The sequence below is a fragment of the Aethalodelphis obliquidens genome, unplaced genomic scaffold (genome assembly GCF_003676395.1).
Source record: "Aethalodelphis obliquidens isolate GAN/ISIS:26980383/991018 unplaced genomic scaffold, ASM367639v1 scaffold20, whole genome shotgun sequence".
Taxonomy (NCBI): domain Eukaryota; kingdom Metazoa; phylum Chordata; class Mammalia; order Artiodactyla; family Delphinidae; genus Aethalodelphis; species Aethalodelphis obliquidens.
The window spans coordinates 16,976,895-16,989,633 of record NW_020837964.1 but is presented as its reverse complement, the minus strand read 5'-3'; the positions used below and the strand labels follow the sequence as shown (position 1 = coordinate 16,989,633).

Here is a 12,739-nt window from a genome sequence, read left to right as displayed (position 1 = left end):
ACTCTCTGCCTCTATTGCGGAACTCAGCCCCTTGGTCCAGGGCCCCTAGTGGTGGGATGCACTGATGTCCCCCCCTTGATCCTTCCTCAGGGCTGCATACTTTCCCTCTGCCCCTCTTTTCCTGATCCTGATGTGTGACGTGTAAAATCAAACTGTCAAATGCCTCCAGCCTAAATCATTACTTTCCTAGTCTGATCCCTCAAACACAACAAAGGAGCTTCGTCTGTGGGTGGGTGTGTACATGTGTGCCTGCCTGTCTGCGTGGAATGGTGTTACAAATGGTGCCCTGTGCTTAGAAGGCGCTCGATAAACATTTCCTGGTTGTTGGAATGCAGTGGAAGCTCTATCATGATTATTCAGCATGCCTCGGCTGCACGGAAATCTAAATCCTCACGTCTGTTTATTGCTGTTTGTGGTCAGTGGAGTAACCCATGGCGGAGGTATCTGGATCCTCCCTCATAAAGCCTCTATTCAGAGCAGTACCAGATGTGGCGAGGGAATGCCACAGAAAGAAAGGCTCCTTCTTTTCTTGATGTGTGCTGTCTAGCAAATATTTTCTGAACGTGGATTTAGTTTAAGAGAGATGTGTGGGTGGGGAGCCCCGAGTCCCAGGGAGAGTGCTGCTTGATTCAAGAGTCTTTCCTTTCTGAGCCTGTCCTTTCTGATGGGCCTCTTGAATGGGGTGTGAGGCTCCCCCGGTCTTTTTCTTTCTGCTGGGCACACACTGATGTGGTGAACCCACTCTGGACTCGGGAATCGTCTGAAATGAGGATCTGCCTCTATTCTAATTCTGCAGGGAACACCCCGCTGCTCTGTCTTCTGAGTCGGTCTTTATTTTCCCAAATGCTAGCCTGCCTTTTATAATTTGATTCTCAAGGAGGATTATATTTACTATGTCATTTGGAAATAGACTTGTGGGCATTCTCACATTAGGATCAGCAAGCGACGTGAGTGTCCTTTTCTCTCCTTTTTCATTTGTCCAGTTGGCATACTTTTGCTTTCAATTACAAAAGTAATTGTTGAAAACTTGGGAATCACACAAAAGCACACAGACACACAAAGAAGATAAAATTCTCCTGGAAGCAAAGTACCTAGTGATAATTATTGTTAACATTTTGATACATGCCTTTCTGAGCCTTTTTTCCCTGTGTGCAGTGTATTAATATTTAAGACATCAGTGAAACAAAATTGAGATCATACATGAACTTGTTATTTTGCAACATGCATTCTTCTCTTTAAAATGTATTACTATATCTTTATTTTTAATTGTGATTAAAAAAAACACATAACGTAAAACTTACCGTCTTAACCATTTTTAAATGTACAATTCAGTGGCATTAAGTACATTGACAGGATTCTGCAGCCATCACCTCCATCCGTCTCCAGGACTTTTTCATCTTGCTAAACGCAAACTCTGTACCCGTTAAACAGTAACTCCCTCCCTTCTCTCAACCCACACCATTCAACTCTCTGTCCCTATGAATCTGCTTACTCTAGGTACTGCATATGAGTGGCATCATACAGTATTTACCCTTTTGTGTCTGACTTCTTTCACTCAGCATAATGTCCTTAAGCCTCTTTCACGTGGTATGTATCAGAATCACCTTTTTTTTCTTTCTTTTTAAATTTTATTTTATTTTATTTTGGCCACACTGCACGGCTTGTGGGATCTTAGTTACCTGACCAGGGATTGAACCTGGGCCCCCGGCAGGGAAAGCACGGAGTCCTAACCGCTGGACGGCTCAGTAGTTGTGGCTCATGGGTTCTAGAGTGCAGGCTCAGTGGTTGTGGTGCATGGGCTTAGTTGCTCTGCGGCATGTGGGATCTTCCCGGACCAGGGCTCGAACCCGTGTCCCCTGCATTGGCAGGCGGATTCTTAACCATTGCGCCACCAGGGAAGTCCCCAGAATCACCTTTTTAATGCCGAATAATATTGCATTGTATGCCGCATTTTGTTGATCCATTCATCCATCCAAGGACATTTGGGTTGCTTCTACTTTTTGCCTGTAGTGAACAGTGCTGTTGTGAACATGGGTGTCCAAATATCTCTTCAAGTCCCTGCTTTCAGTTCTTTTGGATATATATTCAGAAGTAGAATAGCTGCATCACATGGTAATTCTATTTTAATTTTTTGAGGAACCGCCATACTGTTTTCCATAGCTGTTGTACCATAAAATATTTAATTGTTCCTCAAAAGTCAGTTTTTGATGACTGTCTGGTAGTAGTCTTATCAGATGGCTGTGTGAAAATTTAAGGTTGAACATTTGGGTAGTTTTCAGTATTTCAGTCACAAATAATGCTATTTTGATAAACTTATAAGTTTACAAATCTTTATACCAATTGTTAAAAATGTGTATTAAATTATTGAACATAGTCTTGCTGGATTTAAACATTTTTCAAGGTTTTGGACACATTGCCAGATTACCCTCCAGAAAAGTTCTACCCATTTATCCTTCCATCAGCAGTAGCTGAGATGGCTGGTTTCTATTGCACTTTAACATTTATTGGATTTATTTGTAAAAAAATATATATATATTTTTAGCCTATTTTATAATTAACATTTTGCCAGATTTGCTTCATCTATTTCTTTTTGGTTGCAGTATTTAAAGTAAATTACAGGTGTTTCAACCTTTTATCCTAGATTCTTCAGCATGCATCTCATTAAAAAAGGACTTTTGTTAACATAATTACTGTACCATTATCACACCTGGCAATATTTACACGAATTCCTCATTATCACCTAATACCCAGTTCATATTCGATTTCACCATCTATCTCAAAGTGTTGTTTTACAGTTGGTTTGCCCCAACCTGGATTTGGGCAACGTCCCCTCATTGCATTTGGTGGTTATGTCTTTGAAGTCCCCCCACCTCCACTCCACCTTTTTTAAAGCTGTAATTTACTCAAGGAGACTGATTTTTTTTTTTTTTTTTCTTTTACGCGGGCCTCTCACTGTTGTGGCCTCTCCCGTTGTGGAGCACAGGCTCCGGACGCGCAGGCTCAGCGGCCATGGCTCACGGGCCCAACCGCTCCGCGGCATGTGGGATCTTCCCGGACCGGGGCACGAACCCGTGTCCCCTGCATCGGCAGGCGGACTCTCAACCACTGCGCCACCAGGGAAGCCCTGAATGTTTTTAAAGTGTGTTTATTGCCTTATTAATGTCCTTTGCTCATTTTTTTACTGAAATGTGCATTTTTCTCTTTTGGTTTTGAGAGAGCTCTTTATATGTTAAGGCTGTTATTCTTTGTCTTGTAATTTGTGTTTTCCCAGTTTTTCATTTGCATTTTAATTTTTCAGGCTTTTTCTTTTTTCCATACAGATGTTTTAAACTTTCTGTAGTCAAGTCTGTTACCTTTTATATTTTCAGCCTTTTCTTTTATGTTTTGGAAGGCTTTCCTTTATTCTGAGATCAGGTAAATGATCATCTTTATTTTCCCCTAGTTCATTGTGATTTTATTTTTTTAATTTAATTCTTCATCCAAATGAATTTATCTTTGTGTACAGTGTGAGTAGGGATCTAATTTAATTTTTCCTGAATAGTTAACTGATTACTTTAGCACTACTTATTAAATAACCTATCTATATCCCCAGTGATCTGAGTTGCTACCTTAAGCATATATTAAAAACATATGTATATTTGGGCCTGTTTGGGACTTTCCATTCATTGCTGTTTTTTATCAGCCTTTTCAAATCACTCTGCCTTAGCTAGTATAACATTATGTTATGTTTTTAATATCTGACAGTTCAAATTTCTCTTCTTTTCAAAATCTTCCTGCCTCTTTTCTTTGCATGGATGACATCATCACATGAATTTTACATTATTTTGTCAGGTTCTCCCCTCTTCCTATTCTCCTACCCCCAATCTCTTGAGATTTTTGTTGGAATCTATCATATGTAAAGTTTCTTTATGGAGAATTTTCATACCAGGAACATGGAATGTCTCTAAATTCACTCAAATCATTTTGAAGTTATCTTCAGATAGATTCTTTTAGTTTTTAAAGGAGGTTTGATATTATTTTCAGTGGGATCTTTTTCTATTATGTCTTCTAACTTAGTGTTGTTGGTATATGACTATTGTTTCTGTATTTTCTTTTATATAATCAGTCACTTGCTGAATTCTTAGTATAGGTTTTCAACAGTTTCTTTTGGATTTTCTTGGTAGACGTTTATGTGGTTTCTAAGATCAAAAATTTTGATCGTCTTAGGAGATAATTTTACTTCTTTTTCTTTGTTAGTTGCTTTGTATACAACTTCCTGTTTTAGTGGTGATGGAGTGGGCATTCTCCCCTAATAACTAAGCTTATAGTGACTTCTTCAGGTGTCAGGTTGGGTATTAGTTGGTAACCTGTCTTCTTGGTTTACTAATCATTGTTGTCTTTTTAAAAAAATCAGGATAAGGGTTGAATTTTGAGCAAATGTTTTTATTTTATCTTTTAAAAAATATTTATTTATTTGGCTGCGTCGGGTCTTAGTTGTGGCACGCGAGATCTTTTAGTTGCAGCATGCAGCAAATAGCTTTTAAGCAACCATTGGGATAATTATATGTTTCTCCTTTCAATGTATTATATTAATTTCCTTGTAGTAACAACCTTAGAATTTCTAGAATATACCTAATTGCTCATGGTAGATTATTCCTTGAAAATTTTTTTAGAATTACATGTTCATATTTTATTTGGGGGTTTTCCATCTAATTCATAAGTGACATTTGTTTGTAATTTTGTACTATTTTTGTCATCTTTGGAATCAAGTCTAGGCTAATTTTATAAAGTAAATTGAAGTGCTTTCCAACTTCGGGAATAGACTCTATAACATGGGAATTATCTGTTCCATGAGTGCAGGAAAGAGCTCACCCATAAAACCAACTAGGTCTGGCAGCTTTCTCTGAAATAATTCTTTGATGACTTTTTCAGTTCTTTCCCCATAATGATTGGTTTGTTCAGCTTTTCTGATTCATCTTGTGTCAATTTTGTTAATTCATATATTCTAAGAAAACTGTTTCATGAGATATTCAAATTATTAATATAAAGATTTGAGATAGCATTCTCATTTTTAAAAATGTTTCTAATTTTTCTCACTTAAAAATGTTGGTATTTGTGTGTTTTTTCCCCATTTTTTTTTCTTGACTGGCATAAACATTCTTGTTTTAACTTTTGGCTTTTAATTTATTTTTCAGAGGACAACTACTTGGACTTATTTATCAATTATACCATGTTTTCTAATGTTAATTTCTATTTTTAACTTGGTTAATCTTTTTCATCTTTTTGCTTTATTTATTCAATAGTCAGTCATTTATAGCTTTTTGAGTTGAAAGCTTAGTGCATTTATTTTTGTCCCATCTTATTTAATAATAAAAACATTCTTGCTTTAAATTTGTCTTTGATTTTTACCCCACTTTGTATTCAAAATTTTTTCTGTTAAAGAAAAGTGCACAAATCTTAAGTGAGACAGCTCAAAGAATACTTACATGTGTTCACATCTGTGTAATCACCACTCAAATCAAGAGATAGAACATTCCCAGAACCCCAGAAATTTCCCCATGTCCCTTGCTTGCCCTGCCCTGAGATAACAACTATTCTGAATTTTATCACTGTTGATCACTATTGATTAGTTTTGCCTATTCTTGAATTTTGTATCAGTGAAATCAATTCATCTGTGCTTTTGCATGTAATGAGAGTTTGTTTTTTTTTACTGGGGTATGGTATCCTATTGTATGAATATACCACAATTTATTTGTCTCATCTCCTGTTGGTAGACATTTGGGTTAGTTCCAGTTTTTAGCCATCATGAGCAAAGCTGCTGTGAACATTCTTCTACAAGAATTTTGGAAGACACAGACATACACTTCTGTTAAATCTATCTATGTGTCTATCTATCTATATCTATCTTGGGGACTTGTTTCATAGGGTGGATGTATGTTTAGCTTTAGTAGAGACTGTCTGGTGGAGAACCAATTTGCCATCCCCTACATTTTGCTGTGTTCTGCTCCTTTTTTGTAATTGCTCTTGTGATTTTCTCTTTGAGCCCAGTGTGATTCAGGAGGATGTTTCCTATGGCTCCCAGGGGCTGTGTTGCTTGTGGCAGTGGCTGCAGCTTCTACTGCTCTTGCTGACGCCAGCCTTAGCACTTTGAGTGTGTGGCTGGGTTTTGTAGTGAGGCACATCAGATCCGAATCTGATGGAAAATTTGGGCAGTGGGCTGCTTTTTCTTAGAAAAACATATCTAGGATGACAATATAGATAATATTCTGGCTGTGTTTCCTAAAGCCCTTTGTATAGAGCAAGGCTGTTTCTGATGATTGCAAATCTGTCATGTAGAGAAGTGGTTAAGAACATGTGGACTCTGGAGTCAGACTCCCGGGGTTTGAATCCTGATTCCACCAGCTTTGTACATCAGACACTTAACTTCTCAGTGCTTCTGTTTCCTTGTCTGTAAAATATTGTTTTGAGATTAAGTGAGCTAACAACAGTATGTGACACATGTTCATACTATAGTAGTAGTAGTAGTAGTAATGGTAGTTATTATTCTGTCTCCTCTGATACTTTCCTTCCCAAAGATTGGGAGGTACAAATCCCAGAGATGGACAGCAGAGACCCAGTTTCCTGATATGGGACCTCCTTGCCTAACTGGGAGGCAGCCCTGAGGTTGTTCCAAGAGAGAATTCTAAGACTGGACAAATGCAAAAGCTTTGCGGGTGTGGAGTGGGGAGGCCATTATTAACATGTGACATTTTCCAGCACCACAGTCTTGGAGCCTGCGCTCCTTGGGGAGCTGCTGGACGGGAAATGTTTGCAGAGTGGTGTCTAAGTATGAATACGGTTTCGTAGGGTAGTGGGTTACAGTAGGTGAGGTGACTCCTCTCATTGTGGCCGGGTCTTCCTGAAACCACTTTTCCTGGGAAAGGGAGTGACGGGTAGCGGTTACCCCACCTGGTGTTTTTCTGCTCCATGGGACATAATTCATTCTTTCATTTGCTCCCTTGTTTTCCCCTGGGTGGACTTGGAGGTTGACTGGGAGACCCAGCTGATGTTTCCTGCCTCCCCCTGGTCGAGGGATGCTGCAGTGGAGGGTTTTACTCGAGTCCAGCAGTTACGTAATGGTCAGCCTTGGCTGACTCTGCAGGGACATTGACCTGGCAGTGGCTGCACGGAGGACTTGACCAAAAGTCCTGGTTTGGTTCTTAAGGATGGTTCTAGTCATCTCTGTGTGGAAGCCAGCTTTTGAGTTTGACTATTGTTTTTTTTTAATTTATTTTTTGGGGACTTCCCTGGTGGTCCAGTGGTAAAGAATCTGCCTTCCAATGCAGGGAACGGGTTTGATCTCTGACCGGGGAACTAAGATTCCACATGCTGTGGGGCAAATAAGCCCACGTGCCACAACTACTGAGCCTGCACGCCACAACTAGAGGGCCTGCATGCTGCAAACTACAGAGGCCATGCACCACAACTAGAGAGAGAAAACCCACATGCCACAACTAGAGACAAGCCCGCGAGCTGCAACAAAAAATCCTGCATGCTGCAATGAAGATCCTGTGTACCGCACCTAAGACCCAATGCAGCCAAAAAATAAAGAATAAATAAATACAATAAAATAAAAATTAAAAAATCTTAAAAAAAAGTTAAGTCCCCGAAACAAGAACCAATGCTTTAAAAAAATAAAAATAAAATTTATTTTTAAAAAAATTGAATGAATACGAATTTTAAATTTATTTATTTATTTACTTACTTATCTGTCTGTCTGCGCCGGGTCTTAGTTGCAGCACGTGGGATCTTCGTTGCTGCCTGCAAAATCTTTAGTTGCAGCGTGCGAACTCTTAGTTGCGGCAGGTGGGATCTAGTTCCCTGACCAGGGATCGAACCCTGGCCCCGTCTGGAGTTCTTGGGAGCACGGAGTCTTAGCCACTGGGCCACCGGGGAAGTACCCTGAATACCGATTTTATTTTATTTTTTTTGCGGTACGCGGGCCTCTCACCGTTGTGGCCTCTCCCGCTGCGGAGCACAGGCTCCGGACGCGCAGGTTCAGCGGCCATGGCTCACGGGCCTAGCGGCTCCGCGGCATATGGGATCTTCCCGGACTGGGGCACGAACGTGTGTCCCCTGCATCGGCAGGTGGACTCCCAACCACTGCGCCACCAGGGAAGCCCTGAACACCGATTTTTAAAAACCTTTTTATTAGGGGAATTTTCAAACATAATCCCCAACCCCCAGTAGTCACCAGCATGTTTCATCCGTACCCGCCCACTGGATGATCTTCATTTCTTTCTGGCTTGGTAGCAGATAGGAGTTGAGACCCACTTTTCTCTTGTAGCTCTCCTCTCTGGTAGTTGGACTCATCAACACTGCAGACCTTGGCACTACCAGATTTTCCTGCTTTCAAGGAGGGAAATATGGCTTGAAGTAGATTAAAAAAATAAATCCAAACTTCTTTATTTTAAAATAATTTCAAATTCAGAGACAAGTTACAAGGCTAGGACAAAGAACTCCCCTATACTCTTCATCCATGTGGTGATATTTTGATGCATTTGCCTTAACATCGTCTGTATGTCTGTATATGTATGTATGGTGATTTGCTGAATCATTTTAAATTATAAATCTTATACATCTTTGTCCCTGAATATTTAAATGTGTATTTCCTAAGAAGGATATTTTCTTGCCTAACCACTATAAATGAACCTAATCAAGAAATCTAACATTTTTACAGTATTGTTATGTAATTTGTATTTTCTAATTGTTGCAAAAATGCACTTCAGGTGATTTCCAGGATCCCATGCAAGATTGTGCATTACATTTGGTTGTCCTTAAATCTGGAGTCAGTTCCTCAGCCTATTTTTGTCTTTGATGACACTGTCATTGTTAAAGAGTTCAGGCTGTCTTTTTGTAGAATCTCCTCAGTTTAGATTCAGAGTACTACACATTTTTGGCAGGAGCATTCCAGAAGTGATGTTGCGTCCTTCTCAGTGTGTCAGATCAGGGGGCACACAACTCAGCTTGTTTCATTATTGATGATGTGAACTTTGACCATTGGGTTAGGGTTGTGTCTGCCAGGCTCTCCACTGTAAAATGACTATTTTCTCTTTATAACTAAGACGTTTTTTATGGGGAGATACCATACTTTGAGACTATGTAAATATCTGTTCCTCATCACACCTTCACCTACTAGTATTTGCATTCATTAATGATTTTTGTCTGAATCAGTTAATATTCTGATGGTCGCAAAATTTTTTTTCCAATTTAGTCATTCCTTCTACATTTATTAGTTGACATACTGCTGCAAGGAAGAGCTTTTCTTTTTCCTTTATGTAGGTATGTATTATCAGTCTCAACTCATGGATTCTTATATTATGCATGGGTTATAATTTATTACTGCCATTATTTTATGCTCAAAATATCCCTGGTTTGGCCAGTGGGTGCCTCTTCAAGCTTGCTCCTGTATCCTTTTTTTTTTGCGATACATGGGCCTCTCACCGCTGCGGCCTCTTCCACCACGGAGCACAGGCTCCGGACACGCAGGCCCAGTGGCCATGGCTCACGGGCCCAGCTGCTCCGCGGCATGTGGGATCCTCCCGGACTGGGGCACGAACCCGCATCCCCTGCATCGGCAGGTGGACTCCCAACCACTGCGTCACCAGGGAACCCCTCCTGTATCCTTTGGACATGTCCCCATCATATAGTTTTTTCCAAACATCATCCAACATAGATAGAATTTACTATGTGATAAAGGTGGCATTTAAAATCAGTAAAGAAAGATGAACAAATTGGGACCATTGGTTAACCCAGTGGTTTTCAAAGTGTGGTGTCCAGATCAGCAGCATAGGCGTCACCTGGAAACATATTAGAAACATAAATTCTCAGGCCCTCTCCCAGTCCTACAGAATCAGAAAACCTGGAGATAGGGCCCAGCAATGTGTGTTTTAACAAATGCTCCAGGGCATTCTGATGCCGGTTCAAGTCTTAGAACCACTGAGTTACCACTTGGGAAAAAAATACAGTTAGATACCTTCCTTACACTGACACTTGTGCTGGTTTTCTTTATTTAGTTTTTAAACGTTTAACCCTTTAATCAATCTGGAGGTTTTTTTGGTGTATGGTGTAGGCCAAGGATCTAGTTGTATTTTTTCCTTATGGGTTTTATGGTGTCACTGTTTTCACTGGAGGGAGTGCCAGTATCAGTTTGGACATACCTATTCTCACTGCTTTTTTTTTTAAATTTTTATTTTTTTGGCTGCGTTGGGTCTTAGTTGCAGCATGCGGGATCTTCATTGAGGCATGCGAGATCTTTCGTTGTGGCGCACTGTCTCTTCGTTGCCACACTCGGGCTTCTCTCTAGTTGTGGCGCGCGGGGGTCCAGAACGTGTGGGCTCTGTAGTTTGTGGCACGTGGGCTCTCTTGTTGAGGTGCGCGAGCTCTGGCATGCAGGCTTAGTTGCCCCGCGGAATGTGGGATCTTAGTTCCCCGACCAGGGATTGAACCTGTGTCCCCTGCATTGGAAGGTAGATTCTTTACCACTGGACCACCAGGGAAATCCCCTCACTGCTCTTTTTCTTCAAAACTTTCTTGGCTCTTGAGCCTTCATTTTTCCTGAAAGACTTTATGTATACACACACACACACATAAATATCTATTCTGTGTCTATATATTCAAGGTGATGAGTTTATGCTAAAATCTCCAATTCTAATTCAACCTCACAGAGTTCTTCCTAACTTTCCTCCTTTCCCCACTAGAGCCCTGGCTCTCACCATCATCCACATCTTTACTTATTTCTATATGCACAGGAGGCGGTTAGAGAATTGCTGTCCCCAGACCACTGTGAAAAATGAAGTACCTTCGAAAAGCTTTTTGCTTATGCTCTTCGTTTTCTATGCGTGTCTGTTTTCTTTCCCCATGTGTGTCTCCCAGATTTAAAAAAAAAAAAAAATGAGAGAGGGAGAAAAAGCAAACAGCTCCCTATTTATTTAAAAATCTTATAAGCAGAGGGTTGTTACTGCACTTTATGTTCCAAGAACAGATAGGCCAGTCACGAGTGCTGTACCACCTCCCTCCCTCTTCCATGAGGATGAAGTGTTCTGGTGGGTGGGCCATGCATCTCAAGGAGGCAGGCCTGACAGACAGTGCATGCATTTATTTTAAAGTAAACACCACACTGTTTTTCCAGTTTTTCAACAAAAAGAGAAATAAACCACTGATCCTTGGAACCTGAGTCAGAGGAGAAGAGAGAAACTTTTAAAAAATTGCTCCTAAGTTAAAAACAATTTTAAATTTAAGTTTGGGAAATTATTCACTGTTTCTTCAGATGAGGAGGAGGCGGGCAAGAGACAAAAGTGAAAGGAAGGATGTGACAGTCCTGTAAGCTGGTAGGGAGCTATTATTTAGGGCATAGCTACAAACTCCAGTGCCTTGATTAGGCCTGATGGGAGAATGGCCAAACCAGTTCTGCATAGCCAAGTAGTTACTTTTATGAGCCTGGTAAACCACTAAGACCTAGTTATTTCAGTCTCATGGAATACTCACAGAAGATTTCTGAGAAATTCTCTCTTGCTCCCCAAATTGAAAATAGTATAATTGTATCTCTGGGATGTGCCCCCCCACCCCCCATACCACAATCCGCAGATGCTCAAGTCCCTTATATAAAATAGCATAGTATTTGCATATTACCTATGTACATACCCCCGTATACTTTAAATTATCTCTAGATTATCTATAATACCCAATACAATGTAAGTGCTTTGTAAATAGTTGCTGGAGCACAGCAAGTTCAAAGTTTGCTTTTGGGAATTTTCTGGAATTTTTTTTCCTGAATATTTTTGATCCACACTTGGTTGTATCTGAGAATATGGAGCATGTGGATATGTGGCAGGGGAGGCTGACTATTAATATTTTTTCTGATAATAAAAGCAACGTATGCTCCTAAAACTGAAAATGTTACTGTTATTTTTCTGATTATTATTGTTGTTTTATGCTTATTGAAAAAAAAGACAAAGAACATTGTGAGTGCTAAGTATGTATCAGGCATTGTTCTGAATTCTTGATCTCTATCTATCTATCTATGTCTATATCTATTCTTTCCATTTAATCCTCCTGCATACCTATAATGTAGGTTGTACTGCCATCCCCTTTAATGAGGAAATAGGCAGATTTTATGTAACTTGCCCAAGATCACATAGTAGGTGGTGGCAGAGTTGGGATTTAACCCAGGCCTTTTTGGTCTCAGAGACTTTGCCTGCAACCTCTGCATATACTGCCTTCCAAAGAAGGAGAAGGTTAAAAATCACTGGAAATTCTTTTTTTTCCCCCACGAAGCTACCAAATCTTGTTCCGTTATTATGAACTCCATTGAATGTTTGCATTTTTTTTTTTTTTTTCTTTGTGGTACGCTGGCCTCTCACTGTTGTGGCCTCTCCAGTTGCGGAGCACAGGCTCCGGACACGCAGGCTCAGCGGCCATGGCTCACGGGCCCAGCTGCTCCGCGGCATGTGGGATCTTCCCAGACTGGGGCACGAACCCGTGTCCCCTGGATCGGCAGGCGGACTCTCAACCATTGCGCCACCAGGGAAGCCCCTGTTTGCATTTTTTAAAGACAATTTTTGAGAGCAATTTTAGAGTTCACAGCAAAATTGAGAAGGTACATGGAAAGTTTTTTATTCAGAGCTAACCCGGTTAATACTTTGTTATATATCCACTCAGCTTTTTGGGGGTATGTCAACTATATATATATATATTTTTTATATATATATATATATATAAT

At 40.2% G+C, this 12,739-nt stretch overlaps 1 protein-coding gene across 3 annotated transcripts in view; it reads left to right on the top strand.

Annotated features, from left to right (window-relative positions):
* Nucleotides 1-12,739, top strand: part of WWP2 (WW domain containing E3 ubiquitin protein ligase 2) — a 145,721-nt gene that overhangs the window by 29,854 nt on the left and 103,128 nt on the right. The gene's annotated exons all lie outside the window — the stretch shown is intronic.